The sequence below is a fragment of the Ranitomeya imitator genome, chromosome 5, assembly GCF_032444005.1.
Source record: "Ranitomeya imitator isolate aRanImi1 chromosome 5, aRanImi1.pri, whole genome shotgun sequence".
Lineage (NCBI taxonomy): Eukaryota > Metazoa > Chordata > Amphibia > Anura > Dendrobatidae > Ranitomeya > Ranitomeya imitator.
Window position 1 is genome coordinate 37705176 of NC_091286.1, and position 15688 is coordinate 37720863.

At 41.7% G+C, this 15688-nt stretch overlaps 1 protein-coding gene across 1 annotated transcript in view; it reads left to right on the plus strand.

The window, feature by feature from the left end:
- TRERF1 (transcriptional regulating factor 1) overlaps positions 1–15688 on the plus strand; it is a 204919-nt gene that overhangs the window by 52115 nt on the left and 137116 nt on the right. The window contains exon 2 of the mRNA XM_069768578.1: positions 5002–5077. The gene's annotated coding sequence lies outside the window, so the exon portion shown is untranslated. The remainder of the gene's footprint in view (positions 1–5001; positions 5078–15688) is intronic.

The window sequence follows — 15688 nt, forward strand, 5'->3', positions numbered from 1 at the left end:
AGCAATAGTGCAAGTTCCACCACTTAAAAAGATGAGAGGCGTCTGTAATTTACATCATAGGTAGACCTCAACTATGGGAGACAAACTGAGAAAAAAAAATCCAGAAAATCACATTGTCTGTTTTTTTAACATTTTATTTGCATATTATGGTGGAAAATAAGTATTTGGTCAGAAACAAAATTTCATCTCAATACTTTGTAATATATCCTTTGTTGGCAATGACAGAGGTCAAACGTTTTCTGTAAGTCTTCACAAGGTTGCCACACACTGTTGTTGGTATGTTGGCCCATTCCTCCATGCAGATCTCCTCTAGAGCAGTGATGTTTTTGGCTTTTCGCTTGGCAACACGGACTTTCAACTCCCTCCAAAGGTTTTCTATAGGGTTGAGATCTGGAGACTGGCTAGGCCACTCCAAGACCTTGAAATGCTTCTTACGAAGCCACTCCTTCGTTGCCCTGGCGGTGTGCTTTGGATCATTGTCATGTTGAAAGACCCAGCCACGTTTCATCTTCAATGCCCTTGCTGATGGAAGGAGGTTTGCACTCAAAATCTCACGATACATGGCCCCATTCATTCTTTCATGTACCCGGATCAGTCGTCCTGGCCCCTTTGCAGAGAAACAGCCCCAAAGCATGATGTTTCCACCACCATGCTTTACAGTAGGTATGGTGTTTGATGGATGCAACTCAGTATTCTTTTTCCTCCAAACACGACAAGTTGTGTTTCTACCAAACAGTTCCAGTTTGGCTTCATCAGACCATAGGACATTCTCCCAAAACTCCTCTGGATCATCCAAATGCTCTCTAGCAAACTTCAGACGGGCCGGGACATGTACTGGCTTAAGCAGTGGGACACGTCTGGCACTGCAGGATCTGAGTCCATGGTGGCGTAGTGTGTTACTTATGGTAGGCCTTGTTACATTGGTCCCAGCTCTCTGCAGTTCATTCACTAGGTCCCCCCGCGTGGTTCTGGGATTTTTGCTCACCGTTCTTGTGATCATTCTGACCCCACGGGGTGGGATTTTGCGTGGAGCCCCAGATCGAGGGAGATTATCAGTGGTCTTGTATGTCTTCCATTTTCTAATTATTGCTCCCCCACTGTTGATTTCTTCACTCCAAGCTGGTTGGCTATTGCAGATTCAGTCTTCCCAGCCTGGTGCAGGGCTACAATTTTGTTTCTGGTGTCCTTTGACAGCTCTTTTGTCTTCACCGTAGTGGAGTTTGGAGTCAGACTGTTTGAGGGTGTGCACAGGTGTCTTTTTATACTGATAACAAGTTTAAACAGGTGCCATTACTACAGGTAATGAGTGGAGGAAAGAGGAGACTCTTAAATAAGAAGTTACAGGTCTGTGAGAGCCAGAAATCTTGATTGTTTGTTTCTGACCAAATACTTATTTTCCACCATAATATGCAAATAAAATGTTAAAAAAACAGACAATGTGATTTTCTGGATTTTTTTTTCTCAGTTTGTCTCCCATAGTTGAGGTCTACCTATGATGTAAATTACAGACGCCTCTCATCTTTTTAAGTGGTGGAACTTGCACTATTGCTGACTGACTAAATACTTTTTTGCCCCACTGTATGTATATATATATATATATATATATATATATATATAACAATATTTGTACATTCACACTGAAGGCATCAAAACTATGAATTAACACATGATGACTGCTTTGCACACTCTTGGCATTCTCTTGATGAGCTTCAAGAGGTAGTCACCGGGAATGGTTTTTACTTCACAGGTGTGCCCTGTCAGGTTTAATAAGTGGGATTTCTTGCCTTATAAATGGGGTTGGGACCATCAGTTGTGTTGTGCAGAAGTCTGGTGGATACACAGCTGATAGTCCTACTGAATGTACTGTTAGAATTTGTATTATGGCAAGAAAAAAAGCAGCTAAGTAAAGAAAAGCGAGTGGCCATCATTACTTTAAGAAATGAAGGTCAGTCAGTCTGAAAAATGGAGTGCAGTGGCAAAAACCATCAAGCGCTTTAAAGCAACTGGCTCACATGAGGACCGCCCCAGGAAAGGAAGACCAAGAGTCACCTCTGCTTCTGAGGATAAGTTTATCCGAGTCACCAGCCTCAGAATTCGCAGGTTAACAGCAGCTCAGATTAGAGACTAGGTCAATGCCACACATAGTTCTAGCAGCAGACACATCTCTACAACAACTGTTAAGAGGAGACTTTGTGCAGCAGGCCTTCATGGTAAAATAGCTGCTAGGAAACCACTGCTAAGGACAGGCAACAAGCAGAAGAGACTTGTTTGGGCTAAATAACATAAGAAATGAACAATAGACCAGTGAAAATCTGTGATTTGGTCTGATGAGTCCAAATTTGTGATCTTTGGCTCCAACCACCATGTCTTTGTGCGACGCAGAAAAGGTGAACGGATGGACTCTACATGCCTGGTTCCCACCGTGAAGCATGGAGGAGGAGGTGTGATGGTGTGGGGGTGCTTTGCTGGTGACACTGTTGGGGATTTATTCAAAATTGAAGGCATACTGAACCAGCATGGCTACCACAGCATCTTGCAGCGGCATGCTATTCCATCCAGTTTGCGTTTAGTTGGACCATCATTTATTTTTCAACAGGACAATGACCCCAAACACACCTCCAGGCTGTGTAAGGGCTATTTGATCAAGAAGGAGAGTGATGGGGTGCTACGCCAGATGACCTCTACAGTCACCAGACCTGAACCCAATCGAGATGGTTTGTGGTGAGCTGGACCGCAGAGTGAAGGCAAAAGGGCCAACAAGTGCCAAGCATCTCTGGGAACTCCGTCAAGATTGTTGGAAGACCATTCCCGGTGACTACCTCTTGAAGCTCATCAAGAGAATGCCAAGAGTGTGCAAAGCAGTCATCAAAGCAAAAGGTGGCTACTTTGAAGAACCTAGAATATAAGACATAATTTCAGTTGTTTCACTCTTTTTTGTTAAGTATATAATTCCACATGTGTTAATTCATAGTTTTGATGCCTTCAGTGTGAATGTACAATTTTCATAGTCATGAAAATGCAGAAAAATCTTTAAATGAGGTGTGTCCAAACTTTTGGTCTGTACTGTACATCTATATACATAATTGTCTAAGGGGTACTTCCGTCTGTCTGTCTTTCTGTCACGGATATTCATTGGTCGTGGCCTCTACGGATATTCATTGGTCGTGGCCTCTGTCTATCATGGAAATCCAAGTCGCTGATTGGTCGCCGCAAAACAGCCACGACCAATCAGCGACGGGCACAGTCCAGAAGAAAATGGCCGCTCCATACTCCCCGCAGTCAGTGTTCCCGTCGCACCACTTCCCGCAGTCAATGTCCCCGATGCTCCGCTCCCCGCAGTCAGTGTCCCCGGCGCCCGCTCCATACTCCCCTCCGGTCACCGCTAACACAGGGTTACTGCCGCTATTAACCCTGTGTGTCCCCAACCTTTTACTATTGATGCTGCCTATGCGGCATCAATAGTAAAAGAAAGTAATGTTAAAAATTGTACGAAAACAAAAAACCTGCTATACTCACCCTCCTTTGTCCGCTGAACCGCTCGCGCCTGCCGCCATCTTCCTTTCCCAGCGATGCTTTGCGAAATTACCCATAAGACCTAGAGGTCTCGCGAGACCGCTAATTCATATGGGTAATTTCGCAATGCATCCTTGGAACGCAAGATGGCGGCAGCCGCGCGCCCATCTGCACAGCGCCGTTGGATCCCAGGAAGCGGAGAGACGGGACGCTGAGGAGCAGCGACGAGAATGGTGAGTATGTTCAACTACAAGGGGCCCTCGGATCGTTAGGTGAGTATGTTTACGGTATTTTTTATTTTTTTAACCTGTGACATACGTGGCTCGGTAATATAGTACGTCACTGGGCAATATCCTACGTGGCTCTGTGCTGTATGCTACGTGGCTGGGCAATATACTACGTGGCTGGCCAATATACTACGCGGCTGGGCAATATACTACGTCGCTGTGCAATATACTACGTGGCTCTGTGCTGTATACTACGTGGCTGGACAATATACTACGTCACTGGGCAATATACTACGTGGCTGGGCAATATTCTACGTGGCTCTGCTGTATACTACGTGGCTTGGCAATATACTACGTAACTGGGCAATATACTACGTGGCTGGGCAATATACTACGTCACTGGGCAATATACTACTTGGTTCTGTGCTGTATACTACGTGGCTGGACAATATACTACGTCACTGGGCAATATACTACGTGGCTGGGCAATATACTACGTCGATGGGCAATATACTACGTGGCTGGACAATATACTACGTGGACATGCATATATGCATATTCTAGAATACCCGATGCGTTAGAATCGTGCCACCATGTAGTAATATATATATATCATATATCAGCTCACTCAGCGGTACACGGTGGTAGAAAACGGGAGCACTGCCTCTTTAAATCTTCTGTTGGTTTTTTATACAGATGGCATAATCCAACAGGAAGTGAAAAATAAACACAGCCCTGCTTACAAAACATAATGGTGTATCACAGTCCATACATCTGGGATCTGCCCTCTCTGAAGAATTTAGTATCCACAGGTTCAGTCTTTCCTCCTCAGGACACAAATCGCTGGAGTTCCTCTCTCCAGCCATACTGAACACTGACTGCCTCTTGAGGCCAGCTATTTAAGCCCCAGGCAACACCCTGGGGCGGAGATAAGGTGGACAACCTCCCACCCGCTCTATGGTTGTCCACAAAAACCCAGCCGTTAAACAAATTGTGTTGAGAGGGGTTAACTAACCAATGTGGTGGAGGAAAACTTAAGGGTTTTACATCACTGAAGCTAATAACCTCAGCGAAACATATCTCCCCTCCAGCACCTTGCTAGTGATATTGTCACAATATAAACTGTCTATTTAGTTATTTGCCTTCTATCTTCTAATTTTATATCCTAAAAGCTTCCCTTCATTATTCTGAAAATATTTTCATGATATCTGCTCATTCATGATGTGTAATTATTGCGTTTTTTCTCTTTTATTGCTTACAGAATTTAACAAATCTACAAGACGATAGTTCGCCTTTGTTTTATGTTTAGTCACAGATGAATTTCAGAGTCTTGTAAGGTAAACTATATTTGTCATCTTGAAAAATCTGCATTTTATGAATATCTTATGATTTGTTTTTTTTTCTTTTCGCATTACATGAATGGTAAGTTCCCTTGATGAGTTTTTAACCCCTCCAGAATAGTAAATCCGATGGCAGATGGCTCACCGCCGGAGCCCGCATCAAAGCCGGGACATGTTAGCTGTTTTTGAACAGCTGACATGTGCCAGCAATAGGCTCGGGCGGATGGCTGTCAAACTTTGACAGCTGCATTTAACAAGCGCTTCCGGCCATCTGGCCAGAAATGCAGGCACCTTACTCCGTCACGTGATCGGGGGTCAGCGGTGCGTCGGCGTGACAACCAGAGGTCCCCTGCAGACCTTTATGGTTGTTGATGCCAGATTGCTGTGGGAGCCACCCTGTGGTCGGCGCTCATAGCAATGCTGTAATTCAGTTACATAGGGGCGATCTGAGCATCGCCCCTATGTAGCAGAGCCGATCAGGCTATGCCAGCTTCTAGCCTCCCATGGAGGCTATTGAAGGATGGCAAAAGTAAAAAAAAAAAAGTTTTTAAAAAATATATAAAAGTTCAATTCACCCCCCTTTCGCCCGATTCAAAATAAAACAATAAAAAAAATCAAACTCGCACATATTTGGTATCGCCACGTTCAGAATCGCCCGATCGATCAATAAAAAAAAAAGAATTAACCTGATTGCTAAATGGCGTAGCGAGAAAATTAAAAACGCCAGAATTATTTTTTTTGGTCACCGCAACATTACATTAAAATGCACTAATGGCTGATCAAAAGATCGTATCCGCACCAAAATGGTATCATTAAAAACGTCAGCTCGGCATGCAAAAAATAAGTCCACACCCATCCTGAGATCATGAAAAAAGGAGACACTACGGTGTTGGAAAATAGCACAATTTTATTTTACATTTTTTTTAGCAAAGTTTCAAATTTTTTTTACCACTTAGATAAAAAATAACCTAGACATGTTTGGTGTCTATGAACTCGTAATGATCTGGAGAACCATAATGGCAGGTCAGTTTTAACATTTAATGAACCTAGCAAAAAAGCCAAACAAAAAACCAGTGTGGGATTGTACTGTTTTTGCAATTTCACCGCACGTGGAATTTTTTTTCCCATTTTCTAGTATACGACATGGTAAAACCAATGGTGTCGTTCAAAAGTACTTGTCCCGCAAAAAATAAGCCCTCACATGGCCATATTGACGAAAAAATAAAAAAGTTATGTCACTGGGAAGGAGGCGAGCGAAAAACGCAAAACCGAAAAAAGCTCTGGGGGTTAACGCTGAGTATTTTTGCTACGTATAAAACTCAGCATCTTACAGTTCCATCAAAGTGGATGGGCTTTATAGAAATATCATGGCCACTGTGCTGTTTTTTAAATCTACAACATGTCAAGTTCTATTCTGAGTTTTATGTGCAGGTTTTATCCATAGATTCCATTATTATTATTTACTAGATGGTGGCCCGATTCTAACGCATTGGGTATTCTAGAATATGTATGTCCACGTAGTATATTGCCCAGACACGTAGTATATTGCCCAGACACGTAGTATATTGCCCAGACACGTAGTATATTGCCCAGACACGTAGTATATTGCCTAGACACGTAGTATATTGCCCACACACGTAGTATATTGCCCAGACACGTAGTATATTGCCCAGACACGTAGTATATTGCCCAGACACGTAGTATATTGCCCAGACACGTAGTATATTGCCCAGCCACGTAGTATATTGCCCAGACACGTAGTATATTGCCCAGACACGTAGTATATTGCCCAGACACGTAGTATATTGCCCAGACACGTAGTATATTGCCCACACACGTAGTATATTGCCCAGCCACGTAGTATATTGCCCAGCCACATAGTATATTGCCCAGACACGTAGTATATTGCCCACACACGTAGTATATTGCCCAGCCACATAGTATATTGCCCAGCCACGTAGTATATTGCCCAGCCACATAGTATATTGTCCAGCCACGTAGTGTATTGCCCAGCCACGTAGTGTATTGCCCAGCCACGTAGTATATTGCCCAGCCATGTAGTATAATGCCCAGCCACGTAGTATATTGCCAGCCACGTAGTTCACGTAGTATATTGCCCAGTCGCATAGTATATAGCACAGAGCCACATAGTATATTGCCCAGCCACGTAGTATACAGCACAGAGCCACATAGTATATTGCCCAGCCACGTAGTATACAGCACAGAGCCACATAGTATATTGCCCAGCCACGTAGTATACAGCACAGAGCCGCTTAGTATGCACCATATCCCTGTTAAAAAAAAAGAAAAAAAAGAATTAAAATAAAAAATAGTTACATACTCACCTTCTGGAGCCTCCAGATCGAAGCGGCCGGTTCCCGATGCTCGTCGCGCGCTCCGGTCTGAAGATTGCATAGCGGTCTCGCGAGACCGTACGTTATCATCTCGCGAGACCGCAATGCATGCAGCGGTCACCGGGGCATCGCGAGGAGCATCGGTAACTGGCCGGTTCGATCCGGAGGGTGAGTATGTAACTATTTTATATTTTTTTTTATTATTTTCAACATTAGATATTTTACTATTCATGCTGCATAGGCCGCATGAATAATAAAAAGTTGGTCACACAACTTAATAGCAGCGTTAACCGAGTGCGTTACACCGCGGTCAACACTGCCATTAACCCTGTGTGAGCGCTGACCGGAGGGGAATATGCGGACGCCGGGCACTGACTGCGGGGAGGAAGTAGCGGCCATTTTCTTCCGGACTGTGCCCGTCGCTGATTGGTCGTGGCTGTTTTGCCGCGACCAATCAGCGACGTGGATTTCCATGACTGACAGAGGCCACGACCAATGTATATCCGTGACAGACAGAAGGACAGACAGATGGAAGTGAACCTTAGACAATTATATAGTAGATTGTTTTAATGGCCTTTGGCTTGATCTTGAGCCATGGCGACTTGATGGATGAACGCTTTGTAGGAAGATCTTTCTTCTGCAGCCTACATAGGACCACTAGGGTCTTCTCCGCCATTATCTTGTTGGTATCAAGCCATCCGGTCGCTGGTCTTCCTCTTCGTCTTGTTCCTTCTATTCTTCCGACCATGATGTCCTTCTCCAGTGATTGCTCTCTTCGTATGATGTGTCCAAAGTTGTTAAGTTGTAGTTTGGTGATCCTTGCTTCTTATGACACACGTTGTTGCATCTACGTTTTTCCTGTAGAAATGTTGCAGAAATTTTACTCATCGTGTGCACATAGCCTAAAAGCCAAGTACCAGAAAATATTTAAAAAAAGCACGTTTATTTAAAGCAAGACATAGCAAATAGAGATGAAAACTGCAACATAATAAAATCGCCATAATGACGCATGTAAAAGAGACCGTGAAAACACACTGGAAAGAAAGAAGCAAGAACTTGAGTTACCTAATATGTGCAGAAAATCTTAAGCATCAAATATTCATCGGGAGAAAGTAGCCTAAGAATCATTCTTGTACATTGCAGAAAAAATCCTTAAAAATCTAATCAAGTGATTTTATACCTTAATGATTAGCTGCACAGCAATACTGTCATAAATTCCAGCTCCTCTGAAGTTATTAATTAACTTTCTTGTATGGCCCCGTTAGAAGTTATTTATTAATCTATCATGGGGCAACAATTTATACAGGGAAATATCATTTTTTGATATGCAAACGTAAAATTATCCATGTAGAAAATGTTATTGTAGCAAATATGTAACCACAACATAATAAAAAAAAAATAAAAAAAAATAAAAAAAAAAAAAAAAAAAAAAATATATATATATATATATATATATATATATATATATATATATATATATATATATATATATATATATATATATATATATATATATACAGTGGGGCAAAAAAGTATTTAGTCAGTCAGCAATAGTGCAAGTTCCACCACTTAAAAAGATGAGAGGCGTCTGTAATTTACATCATAGGTAGACCTCAACTATGGGAGACAAACTGAGAAAAAAAAATCCAGAAAATCACATTGTCTTTTTTTTTAACATTTTATTTGCATATTATGGTGGAAAATAAGTATTTGGTCAGAAACAAAATTTCATCTCAATACTTTGTAATATATTCTTTGTTGGCAATGACAGAGGTCAAACGTTTTCTGTAAGTCTTCACAAGGTTGCCACACACTGTTGTTGGTATGTTGGCCTATTCCTCCATGCAGATCTCCTCTAGAGCAGTGATGTTTTTGGCTTTTCGCTTGGCAACACGGACTTTCAACTCCCTCCAAAGGTTTTCTATAGGGTTGAGATCTGGAGACTGGCTAGGCCACTCCAGGACCTTGAAATGCTTCTTACGAAGCCACTCCTTCGTTGCCCTGGCGGTGTGCTTTGGATCATTGTCATGTTGAAAGACCCAGCCACGTTTCATCTTCAATGCCCTTGCTGATGGAAGGAGGTTTGCACTCAAAATCTCACGATAAATGGCCCCATTCATTCTTTCATGTACCCGGATCAGTCGTCCTGGCCCCTTTGCAGAGAAACAGCCCCAAAGCATGATGTTTCCACCACCATGCTTTACAGTAGGTATGGTGTTTGATGGATGCAACTCAGTATTCTTTTTCCTCCAAACACGACAAGTTGTGTTTCTACCAAACAGTTCCAGTTTGGTTTCATCAGACCATAGGACATTCTCCCAAAACTCCTCTGGATCATCCAAATGCTCTCTAGCAAACTTCAGACGGGCCCGGACATGTACTGGCTTAAGCAGTGGGACACGTCTGGCACTGCAGGATCTGAGTCCATGGTGGCGTAGTGTGTTACTTATGGTAGGCCTTGTTACATTGGTCCCAGCTCTCTGCAGTTCATTCACTAGGTCCCCCCGCATGGTTCTGGGATTTTTGCTCACCGTTCTTGTGATCATTCTGACCCCACGGGGTGGGATTTTGCGTGGAGCCCCAGATCGAGGGAGATTATCAGTGGTCTTGTATGTCTTCCATTTTCTAATTATTGCTCCCACTGTTGATTTCTTCACTCCAAGCTGGTTGGCTATTGCAGATTCAGTCTTCCCTGCCTGGTGCAGGGCTACAATTTTGTTTCTGGTGTCCTTTGACAGCTCTTTGGTCTTCACCATAGTGGAGTTTGGAGTCAGACTGTTTGAGGGTGTGCACAGGTGTCTTTTTATACTGATAACAAGTTTAAACAGGTGCCATTACTACAGGTAATGAGTGGAGGAAAGAGGAGACTCTTAAAGAAGAAGTTACAGGTCTGTGAGAGCCAGAAATCTTGATTGTTTGTTTCTGACCAAATACTTATTTTCCACCATAATATGCAAAAAAAATGATAAAAAAAACAGACAATGTGATTTTCTGGATTTTTTTTTCTCAGTTTGTCTCCCATAGTTGAGGTCTACCTATGATGTAAATTACAGACGCCTCTCATCTTTTTAAGTGGTGGAACTTGCACTATTGCTGACTGACTAAATACTTTTTTGCCCCACTGTATATATATATATATATATATATATATATATATATATATATATATATATATATATATATATATATATATATATATATATATATAAATTTTCAGAAAATGAACTCTTTCTCCTAGAACAAAATGTCAAATTGAAAGATAATTTCACACAAAACTCCAAAAATGGCCAGACAAAACTTCATACACAGCAGAGCCGCGATCCCACCAATCTCGGTATCCCCTTCAGCCTGAGCTCCAGCAGCAACCATCGCCAAACATAAGTGTTCAACTCCGGGCACAGGTCACACTGAACAGGCTGCAGCTCCAACACACAGACTGCTCAGCCTTCCTAGCTGATCCGCGCACACTCTATTCTGGGTGGGGCCCTGGCTCTCTCTCCTAGGTATGTCTCACATTTTGGCTGGTCACTCACCAGCAGCACACTAGACTCTGCTCAACATGCATCAGACACACCCCTAGTGAACAAAGACCTTGTTTCTTAGTCAAAACTAGGCAGGTGTATCTAATCAAGATCTGTCCTACCTGGCTTTGCTACAATATATGTATGTATATGAATATTGTAACATGTATGTGTATATTATTATTATTTTTCTTGCACCCGCAAAATCTTTATAAAACATAGTGCACAAAAAAATCACGAGCCCTCCATTTAGGATAGATTTTAGGATAGCTGTGCGTGTGCTTGATTTTACTTGTGTCATTTTGGGATTCATACAAACAACTTTTTAATGCATTTTTGTACGTAATTTTTGTGTGTGAGGCAAAGGGCAAAAAACAACATTTTTATCACTTTATGAAATGCGTATGATTTTGTTCACCTAACCGCATCTGTTTTCTGTTGGGACGAACTAATTTCGAATTACACCATTCCCATTTATCATATAACGGGAAAATAAATTCTATGGGAGATGAAATAGTGAGGAAGAAAACCAATTCTCCAAATCTGTATATTTTTTTTCTATTATTTTTGTAGCTTTTAACTTAAATTAGCATAACAATTACATTTTTTATTTTCTGAATTTATTTGGAGATTCAGACCTTTTTACATTTTTCTGTCGATGGAGCTTTGTAAGGATTTGCTTTTTGCACTTGAAACTGATATTTTTATATTACTGTATATCATTTTGAGATACACATAAAGTTTTGATCACTTTTTATTGCATTTTTTGATGACGGTGCAGAATAAAAAAAAAACCAGCAATTTTTTGGCATATAGATTTTTCTTTTCTTCATGGAATTTATGGTGTGGGCTAAATAATTTGAGCCCATTTTGATGGTCTGATGGGTGAATTTCTAACTCTTTTCTGCTTTTTTACCGGGCTCTTATCAGCAGAATTATAATTAGATGTTCTAACGGCATGATCTTCATGTGGGACGACCATCACCGTGTTGTAGCACAAGACTACAGGCTTGCTAAACCCATTTTTTCAAATTTCTTTTTAAGGAATTCTGCATTAATTGAGGTGGAGTCTCTTGTTCATAAAGAGGCATGTCTACAAAGAGGATCGGTCACAGAGTAGAGTACAGGTATATAATGGAGGGAGTCCAGTGCCATGGAGAAATGACGGAGAGAGTCCAGTGGCAGACTAAGAACAGTTATGACCTTTTCTTCATTAACAAGTAGTGGTGAGTGAACGTGCTCAGATAAGGCGTTATCTCAGCATGCTCAGGTGCTAACCGAGTGTCTTCAACGTGCCCAAATAATATATCCGATTTCCTGAAGCTGCATGTCTCCCGTTTGTTAGACAATCCCTACATGTGTCTCGTGCATCCGCGGGGACTGAAACATATTTTTCGAGCGCGCTGAAGTTACTCGATTAGCAGCAGAGCATGCTCATAAAACACCTTATCCGAGCATGTTTGCTCATCAATGCCATTAATATGTGGGACAAGCCAACCCCATGTGATCAGTCCCCATGAAATCAGAATATGTATTGTCCGGACTCTTCCCTAGTGCACTCCCAGTCAGTGCGGACGGGAAATAATCTAACATCTCTGACATTTCTTGTCTTTCTTGTTCATCTTTGGGCACTTTTTTATTTTTTTTTCAAATTTTTTTTTTTCTCTCCAACGCATGCATTTGGGACTGAAAATAATTTTTTCATTTGGATTTCTTTCACAAATATAGAACCATTTTTCCTTCTCTTTGCTACATGGTTTATTGCTGGGGGCAGAACAAGTGAATTGAGAATCAATCGGCTCGCTCTGACGGCCTAACGGAAAGACCGTAACTCTTTTATCTGTCTTTTTCTGAGCTCCTCTCAGCTGCTTTATGACAATAGACCACATAAAAATTGAGTGTGTGGGAACCAAATCTGTAGAAGTAAAACAGTGCAACATTTTTATTGAAACCCAATTGCAAAAAATGTTTGTTTTTTTTTAGTTCCAAACAGAAGCATTTAACCCCTTAGTGACAGAGCCAATTTGGTACTTAATGACCGGGCCAATTTTTGCAATTCTGACCACTGTCCCTTTATGAGGTTATAACTCTGGAACGCTTCAACGGATCCCGCTGATTCTGAGATTGTTTTTTCGTGACATATTGTACTTCATGTTAGTGGTAACATTTCTTCGATATTACTTGCGATTATTTATAAAAAAAAACGGAAATATGGCAAAAAATTTTAAAATTTTGCAATTTTCAAACTTTGTATTTTTATGCCCTTAAATCAGAGAGATATGACACGAAAAATAGTTAATAAATAACATTTCCCACATGTCTACTTTACATCAGCACAATTTTGGAAACAAAATTTTTTTTGTTACGGAGTTATAAGGGTTAAAAGTTGACCAGCAATTTCTCATTTTTACAACACCATTTTTTTTTAGGGACCACATCACATTTGAAGTCCTTTTGAGGGGTCTATATGATAGAAAATAACGAAGTGTGACACCATTCTAAAAACTACACCCCTCAAGGTTCTCAAAACCACATTCAATAAGTTTATTAACCCTTTACGTGCTTCACAGGAACTGAAACAATGTGGAAGGAAAAAATGAACATTTAACTTTTTTTTGCAAACATTTTAATTCAGAACCATTTTTTTTTATTTTCACAAGTGTAAAAACAGAAATGTAACCATAAATTTTGTTATGCAATTTCTCCTGAATACTCCAATACCCTATATGTGGGGGTAAACCACTGTTTGGGCGCACCGCAGAACTTGGAAGTGAAGGAGCGCAGTTTCACTTTTTCAATGCAGAATTGACTGGAATTGAGATCGGACACCATGTCATGTTTAGAGAGCCCCTGATGTGCCTAAACAGTGGAAACCCCCCACAAGTGACACCATTTTGTAAACTAGACCCCTTAAGGAACTTATCTAGATGTGTGGTGAGCACTTTAAACCCCCAAGAGCTTCACAGAAGTTTATAACGTTGAGCCGTGAAAATAAAAAAGCGCATTTTTTCTACAAAAATGATCTTTTTGCCCCCAAATTTTTATTTTCACAAGGGTAACAGGAGAAATTAGACCACAAAAGTTGTAGTGCAATTACTCCTGAGTACGTCGATACCCAATATGTGGGGGAAAACCACTGTTTGGTGCACCGCAGAGCTTGGAAGAGAAGGAGTGCCGTTTTACTTTTTCAATGTAGAATTGTCTGGAATTGAGATCGGACGCCATGTCGCGTTTGGAGAGCCCCTGATGTGCCTAAACAGTAGAAATCCCCCACAAGTGACCCCATTTTGGAAACTAGACCCCCCATGGAACTTATCTAGATGTGTGGTGAGAACTTTGAATGCCCAAGTGCTTCACAGAAGTTTAGAATGCAGAGTCGTGAAAATAAAAAATATATTTTTTTTCCACAAAAAAGATATTGTAGCCCCCAAGTTTTTATTTTAACAAGGGTAACAGGAGAAATTGGACCGCAATAGTTGTTGTCCAATTTATCCTGAGTACACTGATGTGCCATATGTGGGGGTAAACCACTGTTTGGACGCACGGCAGAGCTCGGAAGGGAAGGAGCGCCGTTTTGGAATGCAGACTTTGATAGAATGGTCTGTGGGCGTTATGTTGCGATTGCAGAGCCCCTGATGTACCTAAACAGTAGTAACCCCCCACAAGTGACCCCATTTTGGAAACTAGACCCCCCAAGGAACTTATCTAGATGTGTGGTGAGAACTTTGAATGCCCAAGTGCTTCACAGAAGTTTAGAATGCAGAGTCGTGAAAATAAAAAAATATTTTTTTTTCCACAAAAAAGATTTTGTAGCCCCCAAGTTTTTATGTTCACAAGGGTAACAGGAGAAATTGGACCCCAAAAGTTGTTGTCCAATTTATCCCGAGTACGCTGATGCCCCAAGTGTGGGGGTAACCCACTGTTTTGGCGCACGGCAGAGCTCAGAAGGGAGGAAGCACCATTTGACTTTTTGAGCGCAAAATTGGCTGTCGTGTTTGGAGACCCCCTGATGTACCTAAACAGTGGAGACCCCCCAATTCTAGCTCCAACCCTAACCCCAACACACCCCTAACCCTAATCCCAACCTCATCCATAATCCTAATCACTAACCCTAACGATAATCACAACCCTTACCCCAAAACAACCCTAATGTCAACCCTAACCATAACCCTAATCAAAACCCTAAATCCAACACACCCCTAATCCTAATCTCAACCCTAACCTCAAACCTAACCCTAATCCCAATACACCCCTAATCACAACCCTAACCTTAACCCTAATCCCAAACCTAACCCTAATCCCAAGCGTAACCCTAATGCCAACCCTAACCCTAATACCAACCATAATCCAAACCCTAACCCTAATCCCAACTCTAACCCTAACTTTAGCCCCAACCCTAGCCCTAACTTTAGCCCCAACCCTAACCCTAGCCCTAAGGCTACTTTCACACTTGCGTCGTTTGGCATCCGTCGCAATCCGTCGTTTTGGACAAAACGGATCCTGCAAATTTGCCCGCAGGATGCATTTTTTGCCCATAGACTTGTATTGCCGACGGATCGTGACGGATGGCCACGTGTCACGTCCGTCGTGCACTGGATCAGTTGTGTTTTGGCGGACCATCGGCACAAAAAACGGTCAATGTAACGTTTTTTTGTACGTCGCGTCCGCCATTTCTGACCGCGCATGCGTGGCCGTAACTCCGCCCCCTCCTCCCCAGGACATAGATTGGACAG